This window comes from Diuraphis noxia, unplaced genomic scaffold, assembly GCF_037042655.1.
Source record: "Diuraphis noxia isolate RWA-SAM2 unplaced genomic scaffold, SU_Dnox_SAM2 contig0003, whole genome shotgun sequence".
NCBI classification, from domain to species: Eukaryota; Metazoa; Arthropoda; class Insecta; order Hemiptera; family Aphididae; genus Diuraphis; species Diuraphis noxia.
Window position 1 is genome coordinate 27,398,739 of NW_028301713.1, and position 17,424 is coordinate 27,416,162.

At 29.0% G+C, this 17,424-nt stretch overlaps 1 protein-coding gene across 1 annotated transcript in view; it reads right to left on the reverse strand.

Annotated features, from left to right (window-relative positions):
* Window positions 1-17,424, reverse strand: part of dysf (neuronal PAS domain protein dysfusion) — a 147,007-nt gene that overhangs the window by 129,024 nt on the left and 559 nt on the right. The window lies entirely within an intron of this gene.

Here is a 17,424-nt window from a genome sequence, read left to right on the forward strand (position 1 = left end):
TTCATCTCGTATATTTTATTTCCACTCGATAATTTTTACGCTGTAAAACTACCATATAGATATATAGAAGCATCCAATGCGCCGCTGAAGAATAATATCCTCAACGCCCGGACACAAATATTGCGCTAAATATATTATTATTACCGTCAGGCATTTATTTCGCTGCGCCGACTCATTTAAATAATAATATTCACACGCACATTCACAAGCGTCCTCCGATATTCTTGAAGTTGAGATTTCAATAATAAAAATTATAAATAATAAATGAAAGAATTTCGTTCGCAGAGTACGGTCGAATTCTAATGAGCGAACCAGCGTGCAGGGGATCGTTTTATGTAATACCTATTAAATGATTATGGACTGTTGTGAAATTCTTTTGTACCTATGTCAAGTATTATAATATACAATATCCACTTTTAACTTAAGTCCTAAATTGTAAGCGACGAGTACATAATAATAATGTTATATTTTACAAGTAGTTTTATACAATAAGTATTGAGTGTATAATATATATATATATATATATGTATACATTATACAAACGATATTATGTGGTGATAAAAAAATCCTACAGCTAGTCACAATTTATTAATTTATTAAAATGTTTATTGTTGAACGGACAAGATAAAAAAACAAAAACAAACGTTGGACGTGCAGTGATGAGGTGCAAATGAAAGGAATATTACTACGATCTCGCCTATATATGGCTACATATAACGTATACCTACCTATTATAATAATACCGGGTATATATTATATACAATATATAAGACAAAATCCATTTACACACCAACGAGCGAAGACGAAAAAAAAACAATTAATCCTGTTTTTGGTTTCGCGGGCTAGCCCCAGTCAGCCAGAGCACACACGTGCGTATAATATTAATATTGTTATTATTATTATTATTTAGGTACGAAGATACGGCGGCGACTGTTCAATACGCGCGCGCGTCACACGGAGACCGAGACCGCGAGGCGGTACGTCTCTGATAAATGGTGGTGAAGAGACTCGGCCGGTCTGAATGGGGCGATAGAAAGATAGAGAGAGAGAAAAAGAGAGTGTGTGTGTGTGAGAGAGAGAGAGAGAGAGTGAGTGAGTGAGAGGTCTTGACAGCCACGGTACACACAGAATCACAGAATGACGAGGACGACTACGACCACGAATATACGACTGCTCTGTATATATATATATATATACATGCATTCAATATATTATAATAATATGTATATATATATATGTATAGTTGTATATAGAGGTGGCGGCCGTAGCGGTGGACACACGGGGGATTCACTGTGTAAAAAATAAATAAAGCGAGAGGAGAATGATGATAAAAAAAAAAAAAATGAATAACTCTGACAGACGTACGCCCTGCGCGTTTCAATACGTCATAATATATAGTAGTATCTGCAGTGGTACGCTACAGCTTATGTGTGGTATAAATCAAATGGTCTAATTATTATTTCTCTATCCGTTACGTACCCGCGCATATAATATTAGAATAGGTATACATATACATATATATATATATATATATATATATATATATATGTGTGTGTGTGTATGGAAGAGGTTTTTTTTCCATAAGATTCTCTTATTGTTTTCTTCCTTATGCCGCCTGCACTCTGATTTCTTCGCGTTTTACCAGATATGCACTCGGGGTTACCTGTCTACTTACATATATAATATGTGAATGCGAGAGTGTGTACCTATACATATATATATATATATATATATATGAATTATATAAACGATATTATAATATATTATACACAATGTTTATAGTTATACCCGTGTAGAATGATTTGTCACCTGCACGCGCATATAATATACCGCCGGCATGTGTAATATAATAATATAATGAATAGGTATATATGATTCACAGGACACCACCACAATAAGTGGGTACAAAATAAATATTACATAGAAATGTACTATTATATTATGTTGGTTATAGATGATAATAATAATATATTATGTATTATATAGACGTCGTTTCAGACCGATTTTGAATTTAAGAATAATCATAATAATATACACCGAGCTATTGGTATAAAATATTTTATTGTAGTACCTACCTATACCTATATAATACATACGATTAGCTGTATATATACGCATGTCGTATTTTGTTTGATTTTAATAACCATAATAATAATAATAATTGTACACCCATCGTGCTTTGGGAATAATATATGTATCAGATCAAACAATAATTGTTAACATGACCCATTAATTCCCTCCCCCCTCCCACCCGTGACCACGGACCCATTCGCGCGGCAACTAATTGAACCTAAGTCTATGTATAAACGCCGAAACCATTTTTTATTTCACAATTATATTAGTAGTTTGTGTTATAATATACCAACTACACATATAATATTAATATTATATATGCGTTTAACGCGTCCTATAGATAATAGTAGACTACGCCTTCGTCCGCAGCGCCATACGCGCAGTGTTTCCGTCAATAATTACTTAACTGCGGACTGCGTATATGATGTAGGTACCTATATATATATAATATTATGTATAAAATACGCGCAGTGTATGAATAATATCTTATAATCGTATCTGTTTTCGATGTAACGAAAAAAAAACGAAAATTAAACGTTAGTATAATAATAATAGTAATAATATTATATTTGATTTTGGAGATTCGTATTATATTAATATCTACTGCAACGGCATAATACTATATATATTATATTATTATTATTACGTTGTTCCGAAATTTCACACGATGAACCCGTTTATGATATGAATCGTAAAACTCGACGCGGGCGCGCAACACTATTATAATGTGGACGTTTAAACCGTGAAATCGCGTGCCCAACGATTATCGCTCGTGTGAATAGTTTTGTTTTGTTTTTTTTTTTTTTTTTTTAAATCACGTATCATTGTGTGTAAAACTTTTTATAATATTCGTATTATTACACATTACACGACACTATCGGCGCTCGGAGATGCCTATCAAAAGTCACGTTAAAGTGTTGGCCGGGCGAATAAAATTTACATTACTTCTACAATACGCCACTCTTCACGTAGTGCTGAGGTCCGCGAGGTAGTTATTGTTGTATAGTATTCTTATTCTTATTCGTTATTTGTACAAAATAATATTGTAATATTCGCGAGATTATATCGCAGAGCGCATATTATACATAGCACCGCGAATATTACAATCGATAGAACCCCGCGTGGGGCGTTAAGCTTCATAATACATATTATGCACTTGGAATTCAATCACAGGTCGTATAGGTATATCATAATTCTACGTAACTTCCATGCCAAACGTCTATAATATAATAACGTATACATCACGCACGTTTTGAAAACGATATTATATATTATGTACATAAAATCCGATACTCAATCGAATGCGTTTCCATATATCCAATCGCTTTAGACATAATAATTTATAGCATAGACCGTCATTGTCGAGAGAAAAAATAACATAAATAATAAATATATTATAGGTAATACATAAGAAATAAAAATTTATTTCTCGTTTTGCAAATCGTTTGTGTCCTACTTTTGAAAAGTACACACGCACTATACAGTCTGCAGACCAAACATCGGCGACGGGTTGACGTATAACGTCCAACGTGGATTCGATATATTTGAAAAAAAAAATAAATACCAATACGGTTATTGTATTAAATATTGTATAAATAATATATTCAGTCATGACTTTATCACTGCTGTAGAGGCTATAATATTATTTTCCGACTATGGCATAAGACATTAAAGCGTATATATCGTGTTTTATTTTGTTTTTGAGTCATTACATTACATATGCAAGTATATATATAAAGAACTAACTGACCATAATGCAATAATACTTTTGTTATAATCAATCATTTTTTTTTTTTTAAGTAATAAACACTATTGTGTTATTTTTATAGTAGGTATACAATTTCTTGAAAATAAAATTTTTTTAATTTGATTTAAATTTTTTCGGAAAATTTCAAAATAGCCAATTTTGAAATCCAATTATTAGGAATAATGTTGATGGTAATAACATTTATCTATCAAGTTATCGAGATTTTTAAAAATATTTTTGAGATACCTAATGTCTATATTTTTTTGAGTAAATTAATTTGAAATGTATCTTTATTAATAGGTAACTTTTTTTAAATAATCACTTGGAACATGACATATGAGTATATTTCTTAAATGATTTGATTCGTCATTATTGTGTATCGTATATTATTATTATATAACTCTGATCGTCGATAGGTACTGCATGGGCCACAAAATTAAAGAGTTACAAACAAAATATCCATATGAAGACTATTTATACAACGGTAATGCGATACGCGTGTCTATATATAAATTCGGGAATTAGTTAAAGTTTAATAAGTGTATCTCAATACCATTGCAGGTGATCGCAAAAATACTCGAGCGCTACACAGGCGTATTTTATAAAGAGAAAGCTCGGGAAGCGCGTTCACCCCCACCCCTCACCATACACAACGGTCGTCGGATTTAGGCCAATTATTATATTATTTATGAAACGCGCTGCGGCAGTCTTCTTCTTATTCTTCGGTTTCTCACGGTGATTTTTATCACTGCGGCTTAAAGTCTTATTCATTCTCTCTCGCGACTCGATCGTTCTTTTTTCTCTATCCGTCATTCCTACATACCCGCGTACGCGCGATCTAGATGGTTCGTGAGTTACCACAACCGGTAACGTATCGCTTGTATGTTTATATATACTACTTCTACACTGCAGTATACCCGCGCGCGATTTACGTGCTTTTATTTTTACAATCTGGACCAGCACTATGTGCCATAGCATGATTGTCGTGTACGTGCGAATTGCATATTATATAGCTTTAAAGAAAATTGCTTTAGAAAACATATTTTATATACCTCACCACGTCTATAGTATAATTTTGTGGCTAAAACATGTATAGGTACGGTGTGAAGACCAGTCATTAACGAAAATGTGATGTTTTAATTTAAAATGGAATTATGTTAATGTAGACTAGCCATTACAGTGTCTCACATAAGTTAGTATATATAGTTATATATAATTTCATTTCACCATACATTGTTTATTTATTTATAATTTTCATTTACTGTATTGAATACAAGAAAATATGTTAGTTGTAACAAATTAAGGTACCTATATATAAGTATAGTTGAAACTAAAGCAATAGTTATATATTAGTTATAAAGGAAACATATTAAAAGTTAACAGTTGATTATACGTTGAAAATCACTCAAGTACCTGCCTACATATAATTAAATTTAATGTTATTTAGTTATTCTATTTGAGTTTAAATATATCTATGGTCATGGGTTAGAGACACGAAGGAAGGTGTTATTGCCCATGTAGATTGGCATTGTTTCTGAATGTTATATTTTGTATAAACAACTCTTATATATATATAACAATAATTATCTTACATTTACTTATTGTTTTATTTTTATTACAGATTGTAAATTTATATTATATTAAATAAAAAAGAAAAAAAAATTATTATCGTTCGATTATGTAACGTAATAATAATTTGATTGAGCCGAATTCTGATTTTTCATCAGCAGTATTAAAATAAAATATTTAAAAGCATATAGGTAACTAGAAAAAATATATAATCTTAGTAACCTCGGTATAATATGAAATGATAACGGACGAGCGGGTTGCGGTGACTGATGGGTTTTGGTCTAAGGCTATTCTCACGGCGGTGCCGACGACAAGTTTTTTGGACATCGCGTGTGTAACTATTCTATGATTTCGTTTATATTGTATACGAACACATATCAGCCACACGGTCGTCGGTCACTCTCCGCGAGAGCCGTGTGAACAAAAATAAATTTAATATATTTATATATAATAAAGCATACACACACACACAAATCGGCACGCCATCCATCCGCTACTGGTTTGCCACTAGTTTTTTTTTTCAAACCGCGTATTAGACGGCTGTGTTCTTAATATAATATTATGTGTGGATATAATACATATATATATATATAATTTTTTTTGTCAGTCTTTATTATATTTAGACGAACGTCAGGGCGCGAGAGTGACGTTTAAAAGTATTTATTGTATATCGTGCTTTTATGTATTATTATTATATTATGCGTTATGCGGGTGGAGTAAGATAGAGAGAGTGAAAGAGAAGGACAGACAGACAGACAGAGATGGAAAGAAAGAAATAAATAGAAAAATACGATTTAATCGTTCGGGAGATTTCACCTATAGCAGTCTATATAGAAGTATCGCCTAGTAGTGCAGGCAATGATGGTAGAGAAGAGGAGAGAACATTTAAGGCACCAACACAAAAGAGGCCTAGTCATCCCGCGAGACGACTGCGCGGCGACGGCCGGTCGAGTGCCTTCGCGTCTTTCGGGCTCTGACGAAATAATCAGTTCGGTTCTTTACAAATGGAAAAATAATCTTAATATATACATACACAAACACAATAAGTATGTGTGTGAGTGTGTGAGAGAGAGAGAGAGAGATAAAAGAAGCGTTTCTACCGTGTGAAAAGCCGCCTACGATGTCCGAAATCTTAATACATTTAATGTTTATATATATATAAAATATAACGGGTGTCTAAATCGTTTTTTAATTGTGCTCTGGTAACGACTCTATCGTTACGCGGTGAAAATTCGGATGGCTCTACAAAACGGGTTTGACAAACCAAATTGGATTATACGAATAAAAAGTCGATACATGCCACTGATTTTTTTAATATAGAACGGGGATCCGAACAACTTACATTTGTACGATTGTAATATTCAAACACACAATCAAGATTTGAGAAACCTAGAGTAACAATAATTTCAAAAACAGATTTTTCAAAGTTGTTTTGAGACCGAATTTTAAGAGTTATATAATTAAATAATGTAACTATATAACAATACCATGACAATAATTTTAGAGTTTTTTCATACCTATATTTTACTATTAGGTATTGTAAGATATTTTTATGATATCTGACATTATAATATAGGTATATATACCTATAACTATATGTTTCTTTATTATTTAAGTTATAGCAAATTATTGTATACCTAATTATTATTATTTATATCAATGAAGTAAATGATATGTATTTTTTTTTTTTTTTTTTTACATGTATATTGAAACTTAAACTAACTAATGTAATCATTTTAATAGATGAAGAACATAAACCAGTTTTAATGCGATAATTATGCAGTTTGTGTAAGAATTTAAGATCGCATGAGAAATATACTAATAGAAGATATACTATACCTACCTACATAAGAACATATACTACGTCCTACATACGTCACTAACTCGTAAAGTATATACAATGTTTAAAATTATTTCTTTATTCATTCCATTGAAACATAATTATAATATGTTTTGTGTTACAATATTTAATATATTGAATAGTTTTATAGATTTGACAACATTTTATAAACAGACGCAATCTAGTTCAAAACGATAAAAACCAAATTTGTATAATTTAACATATAAATTGATTAATTATTTCAAAACTATTTTATTGCATAATAACATTTTAGAAAAATAATAATATGGTTTTTACGATTTGTCAACGGTGTTTAGTTATAGCATACACTTTTAATATAACAGCAGAATTTTTCTGAGTATTTTGATACATACAAGTCGAATTTCGAACGAATAGTTAATGAATTATCATTAGTATTATAACTGGTCATCCCCGACCGCATTTCAATAACTATATAAGCAATAATATTCTACTTCGGAATATGAAATCAAAAATGTTTATAAAGTTAACCTTAAAATATGAAGACGAAAAAAACATCGATTCATGTAGAAATAATGTTTATAAAAGTCACAAATTTTCGGAATAAAGAATGTAGACACTTAAATTAATCAACTTGTATAGTTATATAAGTAAATGAAACAGTATTGTTTGTGTACATATTGTATACTATTCATTATGAAGCTGTATTATTTTATTTTGCTTTAATATTTAAAAGTAAAACAAGTCCTCAAAGGGATCTCTGACGTACGATATATTTGGTACGAGTCCCATATTTCACGTGCTCATCATGTCATATAGTCATATAGTGTTTTTATATACTATGTTCTTTATAATGTCCCTAAAGAAATCTGACACTCTGTCTCGTCCATGTACTTATAATACCATGTAGCTAATAACTTACAAGCCGTATTAATATAAATCAACCATATATGTATGAGATGAATAAAAAATAAAAATATTGAAGAGGGGTTAGGTTATATACCCCCACTATGACCTTTTTTACAATATTTATAAAAATTACAAAATTTTTTAAAGCAAATAATTTTTTCTATTTATTAAAGTTTAAAACTATTTTTCATGATTTCGTGGTGTCTATGATCTAAAATTTGGTACACTTATAATGAAGGTTTTTAAGAACTATAAAAAAAAATAATTTTGTATATTATTTAAAAAAATGAATTTGTTGAAAGTAGCTATTTAATTATAAATGAATGATTGCTGTCGCATAAATGGACACACCGGGAATAACAATTTTATGTCTAAAAATACGGAAATTGTTTTTAAGAATCACCATGGTAGATGTAAATACTGTTCTTAATAAATGCGCTGTAGCGCTGTAGGCTAAAAGAAAATGTCTATACGTTTAAAAAAAAGTGTTCAATCATATAATACATTTATATAATAATTCATAAAATACTATTAACTTAAGTTTTTTAGGTTATTTCACTTTTTATAATAAACTAAAAATATGTGGTTAAAATGTTTATTAACATTTTAATTTTATAGCAAATCATTATAAATTACATAATTTGTGTGATAAATTTGTTAAAAAATTAACCTGCAGATTTTTCTATGAAAAAATTATCTGTCCACCACTAAAGCATAATATATTATACATAATACGATATGAGTTATTTTTTAGTGTTTTTGCGGTATTATTATTCTTATTACTCACTGGTATTGCGTCTGTACCGACGCATATAATATTATACGGTACCTACCACTATATACTTATATTATGGAGATCCAATGAGCTTTGAATATTAGTTATTATTTATTACGAATAGGTATAGGTATGCGCTTAAAACACAATAATGTATACCAGCAGTCAGATGATGAAGATACGGCACGTATACGTCATTACTCATTAGTAGACGGTAATCACTATTATAATAGCGTACCGCGTAGTTCTGTCAAAATCGGGCGACCGAAAATGAATAACAATTATTATTGTTATATTGGTTTTAAATATAGAACTACACTATTATTCTGCTGTTAGTTCGTATGGTACAATAGCCAATTGAGAATAATTTCCTTGTACCCTTTCATCGCACTATAATTGCAGTATAATATGTATGATTTTCGGATGATTATCGTATGATGGAAGTCGAATGATTCTTGCCTACGTATTCAATAAATGTATATACATTATGCATACATACATAACTATAGTCATATTATGTGCATTATTTTACACACATTAACAGCAAAAAATTATTGAAATTGATAAATACATATATTTAAATATATTTTTTTATAATTCTCGTGCAGTTATACGATATACGTTATAAGATAATGATTTGTAAGTAATCGTGAAAGTATTATTATAAAACGTATTATCGTAACTTGCAGTAATAACTAGTAAGAACTGATAAAACTGATGCATACGTTTTACAAGTAGTGAATGGTATTGCTTATGTGGATCAGTGTTAAACGTAATTTATAATATATACCTATTGCAATTATAAAGACGTCATTGGAAAAAGTAAAAAATAAATCTGCATATTATAAAACTTTGCATCAGCCAGTTATACAATTTATTGATTACCTACTTAAGGTAAAACCACGCACCTCGAGTCGTAAAATTTTGAAAGAAAGTATAAAATAATAATTGCATTGTATATACCTATATAATATTAAATGCTTTGCTAAGTATGAATGCAATTTGTTTCGTTAAATGTAAAACTGTAATATTAAAAAAATAAATTGTAGAAAAGAACACTCTGAGATTTTAAAAATTAGGTATGCCATAATATAATATATAACTTAGATCATTTGGTCAAATCACGTAAAACGACACTTAAAATAATTATTTCGAAACGTTATTTATGATATTTTATTTTACTTATGTATATAGTATTAATACGTAAGCAATATAATTAAAACATATTATAGGTATAATATAATGTGCTTACAATTTTAATCCATCCAATTATGTTTGAACAATAAAATTAGTTGAATTGTCAAGTGCAACATGATTCAATATATTATATATCTGTATCAATTATACCTATATAATATACGTTATACATATAAACCTATTAACATGCACATTCATTCCTTTTAAAGCAACAACTGAACACGATACCATTTATATTATATTATAATCTGTTACAATTTTAATGATATAATAAATTTTGTAGCGTTACATTAGTCGTTCATTACACGTAACAGGATTTATTGTTCTAGAAAAAAATCTGTCAAACACGGGAATTTAATATCATTCATTTATTACAGATATTGAAAATAAAATACCTGTAATTAAAACGTAGCTATCTATAATGTAATAATATATCTATACCTATAGGTAGTCCATATTCGGTTATTATCCCTAGAATCACTTTTTTTACTTTTCGTTTGTACACCTTATAAGAAATGTTGAAATAAAATCAAAAAAATATCTAGAAAAAAGTGTAAAAAGACCTACCTACCTATACCTATTAGAAGTGTGAACAAATCGTTATGTAGCATGTTAAATATAAAACGATCACACAATATTAAGATTAAAAAAATAACGAATTGGTACTATAATGTTATATATAAGCATATAATATATTGAAATACACACACAATAAACTTTATAATTTATATGCATGTATAATGTATATTGTATGAACGTTTATGGTAAAAATAAATAAATCGGTAATGATAATAATAAAGTTAAAGCGCTATCATATCTAGTTTTTTTTTCGTCTTCTAAACCAATATATAATGGGCGTTTCTCATCAAAATCGAGCAATTTAAACGACTGCCTCAGACGCAATAATTATTAATATTACCCGAAAAAATTTCATCTCGCATCACACTACTCTGCAGTGATGTTCGCGGTTCACACGAATCACTGCAAGACCGTTAGAAAAGCATAGAACGAGAACTTACCTATATATTATAGAAGGAATATCTATAGGTATATATAGATAGGTGGTACCTATGTAACTACATAGGCTTATATACCTAGGTACCTATGCCAAAGAAAAATATGACCAAAAAATACAGTGACAAACAATATAATATGTAACATATACTCGTAATAATAAAATATAAATCCGCTGCATAGTGTATATTTGTGTGTTTAGTATATAGGTACTATATAATTTTCTATTTCAATATAACTATACGTTCAAGTCTCTCGACCGTGCGCTACCGCATCACTGCACAACGACACCACCGCGAATGACGATAACGATCAACCGTCAAAAGGATTTTTAAGTTTAATATAATACTAATAACAATATAATAAAGCATTAAAAAAATAACAAATCCCCACATTTCCGTGTTAAAATTGCTGTATTCTGCATTCTGTATCATGCGTTTTTACTATTCTACACTGCAGCAAAGAGAGAGAGATGCCGAAACACGGAGAACATTTTTTAACACAATTATTAAATATATACGCCAACTTTTATAGCTCCGGATAATGTTCGCGTTTTGCTCGCGCCCCACACAATATTATACTTACATTACAGCGTATACGTTGTCGTATACGATATACGTCTACCTATATATATTATAATAATATGTACATGCATGTAATAATAATAATAATAATAATAAGACTTAAATTTAATTATAACCCGGTCAATAAATTCCATTCCACCTATGGCCGCTCGCATCACCCCCGTTACATCACGCAATTAAGACGCGTGTCCGACCGCAGTTTGTTTAATAGAAAATCATATAATAATACTAAAGTGATATATATATCATATATATATTATTATGCATGTATTATACACAAACAGTACGTGTCCGGCCGGCTATATTTTTGTAAGAAGTCGGCATGGTTTTTATAATATTATTATATTATATCATGTATACTGTATACACATATTTCGTTAAATGTTATAATAATATTGTGCGCGTATATACCTACAATATTGTATCAGACATATTTCATATATTATATCTACGTGACGAGTAAAATAATAATAATATTGTGTATTATTACAAATGCTAAAGGAGGAAAATATTTTCCATCTCATTTATATAGTACGTCTTCGCAGGACGTTTGGAATAATCAGACGTCTCGTCTCTCATTAACATTTCAATGCACCTTTTGTCTTTCGGAATCCCGACGTATATTTTGACACAAGTGTCCTATATATTATTTTGTATATTAATATTGTATGCTGTATAGTATATATAACTGTGTACAATAATATATACCTCCTATGTATATTATATTAATGTATTATAATATATATATACACGATATACATATGATGTATATATTATTGTACACAGATATACTCTAAAATAACGCTCATTATTTTTCCCTTCCTGCGAGAGCGAGTGTAGCGGGTGTGTTCGTGAGTGTTATAATAATAATATTATGTGTTCACGTATTTTCTTTAATATTTTCTTTCAATTATTTATGGGGCTCATTTTTTATCAAGGCAGCATAGTATACGGGACACGGACGCTCTTTGGTTTCGGGGGTCTCGCGATCTCCTACGCCGACGTCAACAACTATGACATGTGTTCGGCTCGTGTCAAAAAGACCGCAACGCGCGCGCGCTGCGACCACCTATCATCGCGTACATACGTACATTGTGTTCGGGAGACCTCACCGGCTGCACGATCTCGATTTGTTTGGTGACAAAAATGGAATGCTGTTTTTCCTACTAACCGATTATAATATATATATAGTTAGTCTATATATATATATATATATAGACTCACATATATACATGTGAGTGCACGTGTGCAGTTTGTCTATGTTTGTACGTTTTTGGTCGCATAACATTTTCGACAAATTGGTACACGACAACATTCATGCGAGATCTAGAGCGCGTTTCACTGAAGCAGTGAAAAAAAAACTGTAACACAATGTTTAAAACTTTTTGTTGTGTCCATCATGAATCATAGTTTACCGGTTTTCGACACAATATGACGTACCTATCAATTCTAGCACTTTATAATTTATACAGTATACCTAAATAAGTATTAATCATCATTAATTTATTATTATATTATTATACTATAAATTAAATGATTTCAAATTATATATTCCTATAACTATTTATTATATTATGTATAAATATGTATAAATTATTTCAAAATGAAACCCTAGAAATTAGAATATTCATCTATCAGACCATCATGTGTATAATTTTTGCGCAGTTAAGTTTTAATTTCGTATATACTTGCAAATTATTAATTATTATTATTATTATAGAGGTCGTTAAAAAAATTACAAACCTCTAAAACTATCCAATGATGTAGCATGTTATTATATAGTAACATTTCTATAACTTAAGGTCAATTCAAATTGTATGTAGGTAGGTATGTAAATTAGATTTTTGTTAGTTAATCCAAGAAATTCGAAATTCGAAATTAGAAGTTTAAATGTTTTCTATTTTTAAATATATTTGTGCATGAAAATATAGTATAGTTTAATACGGGGATTCAATATGTTTCATCGGACTAATAAGTACATCAAATTGAATTTAAAATGTAAATGAATATTATAGAATATAACATGGTTAAATTGCTTAATATATGACTAATTCAGATTTTTCCGTAAAATAATCTTTCTTTAATAATACACAAGAAAATATTTCAACACATATAATTCAATTTTAGTACTCGTATGTTATAATATATTTTGTACCTTATATAGTTGTGAATTTAAAAAAATTAAAAAATGCTTTTACAACAGAATAATAATATATCATATCGATTATATAATCGTATTTTTTGCTAAGTCAACTTTCTATCTATTATCTTTGACTATAGAGTATAGACAACTGCAGCAATTGTTCTAATTCGAACATTACGATTTTCGCAATCGTTCGGCAATGCCATTCACACTCATTACCCATTGGCCATTGGTCTCAGACTAAAAAACTTATGTATTGTTCAAACACTCGTAAACGAGTTCGTAAAGGAGTGTAGTAAGAATCTAACGACCGTAACGGAGTATAGATTAAACTGAAGACAAAAACCAACGTTCGTAAATAATTATTATATTATCAGATATTCAGATTATTGAAAGTTTAATAAAAAGCAAGAAGTAATAATGGTTACGAATTGAATTGAGAAATATCTTAGTTAACAAATGGTTTAAATATACACCCACAAAAACGTACTATAAATTATATCCTTAACCTAGCTATAAAATGTGATTTGTGTTATAAGTTTCGAATTCAATCGATGAATAAATGTTAAGTAAATTTAATTTTAAAGCGTACAAATTATAATTATAGGTATATAAAGGTATAAAGGTATTGCTAAATGTTGAAACAGTATATCTAACTAAAACAAACTTTTTAGTTAAAAATATATTATTATTAAAAAAGTAAGTTGACATAATTTAAAAAAAAAAAAAACGGAAAATATTAACAAATATTTTACAGTTAGTATTTATAAATATATAACTTAAAAAAATAAATCACAGTGATTGGGGTTAACAAATTACATATGTCGTGCGAGATTCCGAGTGTTCCTACGAGAAGAATTCAAATAATATCCAATATAATCTAATACAGTATGTCATGTATCGATGTATAAAAATCGTTTTATTAAGTACTATAATACCTATTCGCACGGTGTGCGTTAATTCTTATATAATTACAGATATTAATACAGTGGTAAGATTCGTACACACAGTCGTGTTATGATTAGACGACAGCCAGACACAAACAAGATCGTGCCCTTGGCTTCAGACTTCTAGAGATACACTAACCACATAATATTATAATATATTTACGTATTATGTCATAATATTATAATGTTTATTATACAACACACAAATACACAGCCAAAATCGAACATAAACGAATGGCGCGTTCTGTACTTTGTAGCGTACTTAACAGCACTTGATTGTCGGTATATGGTATACAAATTGATATGCTGTACCTACATTTGCCATTTATACTATTTACCGAGTTCTATACTGTTTTTCAGACCACTTTCGAGAAGGTGATATTTTAAGTTTTTATAAAAGTAGTTTGATAATATTAATATTATTTAATCACCACCTCTACCGTAGTTATTTTTAAATAATTAATTTTTTTTAGTGATCGCGAACTGCAGGTGTATCATAGGGACATTAGGAAACCCATATATCCTCCAACGGGTGATTACATTTTTCGTGAACGCCAATAATATTGCCAACCAGTTAATATAAATAGAAAAAAATTTGAACGCACATAATATAAGTCAGTGACAGAGACTTCGACGGCCGTGCATATAGGAAGTGCATAAAGTACACATATAAACATTATGCAATATTAAAGAACAAAAATGATCGTACCTATTTTTTCTTTATCATCTTAATCGAAATCATAATATGATATTGTAATATTTTATTTCATCCCAATTTCCAATAAGTATAATATGATATGTCAGATAAAACACATTGATTAGGTACGCATTGTTGAAACGAATGGAACGTCATAAAATATAATGTATCAAAATATGTACATTGGGTTGCTAGTATTTGAGCCTTATTGATATTCATCGGAAACCTCCTCCTACAATCCCCGTAAACATAGATAAAATCTTTGGTTATGCTTAACATAGGTAGTCTGGTTACACCTCACGCAGTAATTATCATTAACATATTTTTAACTAAAAAATTTAACGTATTTTCATCCATATGATTTTATATAGGTACAAATAAATAAAAATAAAAGTTTGGCTTCTTCCGCATAGAAAGAATCTAGCTATCTAGCAAATTTAAATAAAAAATATGATTTTCAGTACAACAATTGAACAATTAAACTATCAAATATTATATAAGAAATTAAGATTTAATGGATTTCCTAAAGTGGGAGGTAGCAAATATGTTATTATTAAAACTCCGTAAATTAATTTATAAATTTAAGTGCAGAATTGATTGAATGCTTTATAATTAAGCGAACGAGTTTTGACGGTCAATTTAATTTATACCGTTTATATTAATTAATTTTATTATTATATCGAGAATAAAGATATTTTATAAGATAGCTACACTATATACTTATACTTATATACTTTTAAAATATTTATATTATAAACCTAACTTTCAGTTTTTTTTTCATGAATACCTATGGTGTATATAGTATTATTTAAATTGAAAAATCAATTATTTTTTTTAATTTTACAAAGATATCTCTGATATATATCAGTTTTAGAGCAAATAATTTTGCGTTGGAAGGAGGTAGTAGAAAATCAAGAAAAAAGGAAGAGAATGTGTTGATCAGAATGGCTAATTCAGGATGGCTTAACGGCTTAAAAAAAAATAGTTTATTAATTTATTATAAAGACAACATTCTAGAAGATAATATTATGGCGGCCTATGGAGTTTGTCAACAGAATTTTTTTTTTTTATGTTGACATTTTACTATATTTTTTCCACAGAATAAAATTTTAAAAAAAAAGTAAATTCAATGTAATAAGCCTCACAATATCAAATACTTCATCTTGACACTTCTAAGTCCTGTCTAATTTCATGGTTGGTTTATTTTTTATACTGTTTTATTTATAGAGATGATATTTTCTATGCTCATCCGTTCTAGTTATAAATTAATTTAATGTAGCTATTTATATAACGAAAAGTTAATGATTAAAACTTTAAGTGCGTTCAAATATATTGCCTTAAATCGAACCCAATTAAAGATTAAACTAATAATAATAGTTAAATAATTTAAATGAGTTTATTATGTATTACGCTGTATTGGTGTACGGTCAAAAAAGGTTTAGTTAGAATAGTAATTTTAGTTGATTCTGCCATCGCACTTAGTATTACTATAGTATTAGAGTAAGCCGCAAAAGGTTCTAATTCTTGACTGCCTACTATTTTGACGAGGCATATAATTTATGACAAGAGTAACGTGATGCTATATAAATTATGATGAAATTATGCCAGAATAACAAACAAAAATTAAAATAATATGACAATACCTATTTTGTGGCCATGCGATACATTTAATTTTGAATAACATTAAAATTATTAAGTATATTAAATTATTATTAAATTGTACCTACTGTTTATACATTTTTAATTATATCGTCAATCACGGAGGACTACGATTAATTTATAATTTAATTATAAATCATTAAAGATATTTTTTTCAAACTATTGGAATATAATTTAAAGTTCATATAATTACAAAATATAGAGCTTTAAACATATATCAATAAATTTTAAAACCCTGCACAAGTAATATAGTATACCTCGTAGTATACGTATCACATTGCAATATAAAAA